The sequence below is a fragment of the Ochotona princeps genome, chromosome 11 (genome assembly GCF_030435755.1).
Source record: "Ochotona princeps isolate mOchPri1 chromosome 11, mOchPri1.hap1, whole genome shotgun sequence".
Lineage (NCBI taxonomy): Eukaryota > Metazoa > Chordata > Mammalia > Lagomorpha > Ochotonidae > Ochotona > Ochotona princeps.
In genome coordinates this window covers 99,839-102,765 of record NC_080842.1, presented here as the reverse complement: position 1 = coordinate 102,765, position 2,927 = coordinate 99,839, and positions in this window count along the sequence as shown.

Below are 2,927 nucleotides of genomic sequence, written 5' to 3'. Positions count from 1 at the left end.
GGTGTGGCCATGCTTGGCACCTGCAGCCACCACCTGACACACCACAGGGAGTTTGGGGGCTACGGCACTGGGTGGGGCAGCATTTGTGTCCCCTTGGGATGGCTGGGGGTGTGTCAGGCAGTGTCCTTCAGCCCATGGCGTGTACCCACGAGGTGGCCATGCTCCTGGAGTGGCGAGCACACACAGGGTGGCCATGTCCCTTGAGTGGCGAGCACACACAGGGTGGCCGTGTCCCTGGAGTGGCGAGCACACACAGGGTGTCCGTGTGCCCGGAGTGGCGAGCACACATAGGGTGGCCGTGTGCCCGGAGTGGTGAGCACACATAGGGTGGCCGTGCCCCTGGGGTGGTGAGCACACACAGGGTGGCTGTGTCCCTGGAGTGGCGAGCACACACAGGGTGGCCATGCTCCTGGAGTGGCGAGCACACACAGGGTGGCTGTGTCCCTGGAGTGGCGAGCACACACAGGGTGGCCGTGTCTCTGGTGTAGGTACTGCTGTGGCTGTATTTACTGGCTCTCAGCATGCCTGTGTCTGTTTTACCTTTGATAAACCAGGCACTTGTTTTCCTACTGTTCTCTGGATTCTGTCCTGTGCTGACAATACGAAATCAATAATTCCAAGTGTGCCAAACACCAAGGCTTAAGCAAATCTTTCCTCATCGCTTTCCTGACTTATAAAATTGCATGCTGACGTCAGATCCTGCTGGTCCGCTGTCCTTGCAGGCCTGGTCCTGCACCTGTGCCATGCAGTGTCAGGTGCACTGCTGACTCTTTAGGCTGATGCTGTCAATAACCCCATTCACAGGTGCAGAGACGAGGCACAGACTTGCTCATTACCCTGCTGCCCTGGATGTGGGTGCAGCCAGTGGTTGGGCATTGTGTCCTGCCTGCGGCTCTGCAGCTGCCATCATGGGGCACTGCTCATCCTCCCAGACCTGCCCTCCTGTCCCACACACCTTGTGGCCATTGGCCATCGGCACGACACCATCTACCGGTGACTGGCCTCGGTGTCCATGTCTGGAGAGAAGTTCCAAGGATTCTTGTTGAGTCCTGGCTTCCTCCTGGTCCCTCCGCTTAGGCCCGACTCCCATGAGCAGAGGGCAGTCCTGTTCACCTGTCTCCCTAGCCCTGAGTTGCAGGGGGTCTGTATGCCCTCTGCCCCCAACCCACTCCTCTCTGGTCTCAGTTGACCTCTGACAAGTTCTACCTCTTCTGGCCCAGGAAGCCTGATGCGGCTGTCAGGCTGGCCGTGGCTGACAAACCAGGGCCCACGAGAGCCTCCTGGTCAGGGCCCTGTGGAGTCAAGGTTGATACCTCCCTGGATGCCTCTCTTAGACTTGAAGGCAATGCAGAGTGAATGGTTGCAGAGAGGAAAAGAGGAAGAGTGAGTGAGCAATAGCGCACACAAGAGAGAGCAAGAGAGAGGCAGGAAGAGAAAGAGGAAGGAGGGAGGGAGGGAGGGAGGGAGAGCTAGAGAAGAAGTGTGGCCACAGAGCTGACCCAGCAACTGTGTGGCTCTGAGGACTGGACCCTGGGTCCTAGGACCAGCACTGAGGCCCCCAGGAGTGCGAACTACATTTAAATGTAGCCACAGGGGACCAGCGCAGTAGCCTATCTGCTAAAGCCCTCGTCTTGCATGTGCCGGGATTCCATATGGGCACCAGTAGCCCTACTCCCCATCCAGCTCCCTGCTTTGGCATGGGAAAGCAGTTGAGGATGGCTCAAAGCCTTGGGATCCTGCACCCGCGTGAGAGACCCAGAAGCAGCTCCCGGCTCCTGGCTTTGGACCGGCATAGCACTGGCCATTGTGGTCACTTGGGGTGTGAATCATCAGACGGAAGATCTTCCTCTCTCCTCCTCCTCTCTGTATATCTGACTTTGCGATAAAAATGATTAAATCTGCAAAAGTAGCCACAGAGGCTGATGCTGTGTCTCGGAAGACTAAGCCTCGGCCTGTAGTACCAGCATCCCACATGGGCCCTGATTCGAGCTCCTGGCCTGGGGCTGAAGCCTCCATAAGCTGCTGTAACATGCCAAGGCCAAGTTCCAGCAGAGCGTGCACATTCATGCCCAAGGCCTTGCATAGTCCACCAGAGCTACACCAGGGGATCCTGGTCTTGGGGCACCCAGTGCTGAATTTCCACCACGTTGGAAGCCCATGAAGGTCAGGCCCAAGCCAGGCCAGTTCAGGCTGCTCCGGGAACTGTCCTGTTCTCTCCCCCTGGAGTCCCTTTAGGCCTATCATCCTCTTGGGGATGTGGCAGGTGTCAGACTCCAAATGGATCACTGTAGGACAGGCCTGCCCACCCCTGGCCACAAGGACCAAGTCGATGAAGTGGCAGAGTGCCTCGCCCCGGCTTCTGGCCATGTCTCTTTGTGGATCTTGTCTCCAGCCCAGGCCCTGGCCCAGTCAGCACTGCCAGAGCCAGCAGTGTGGTCGTGGTTCTGGGCTGGGGACTGGGACCTGGCCACTCTGCAGACTGGGAAAGGGCTGGGCCTGCCTGCTCCAGTTCATTCTTGGAGCCCGTGGCCATGAGAAATGGTATCATGAGAGGTGGGTCAGGTTTGATGCAGGATGTGGATGGCGGGATGGCCCCAGGTCATCTGGGAGCAGTGGCCAGTCACCCCCAAGGTCCTCCCAGCAGGAGGAGATGGGAGGAACAGAGCTGTGCTGTGACAGGAAGGTCATGCACCAGGGGTTCCAGGAGCTTCCAGAAGCTGCAAAGGTTTTCCCCGACCCCGAGTCTCTGGTCCTGCCACCCCATTTCCAGGGTCTGACCTCCAGGACTCGGGGCTGTTTCCAGCCGCAGCATTTGTAAGGCACTAAACTTGCTCACCAACCAATCACTCCTAGAGAGGAAGGAGCATGCGAGTGGGAAGAGAGGCTAGCTTGGTCACTGACAAGACATGTGATGGCTGTGGTACATG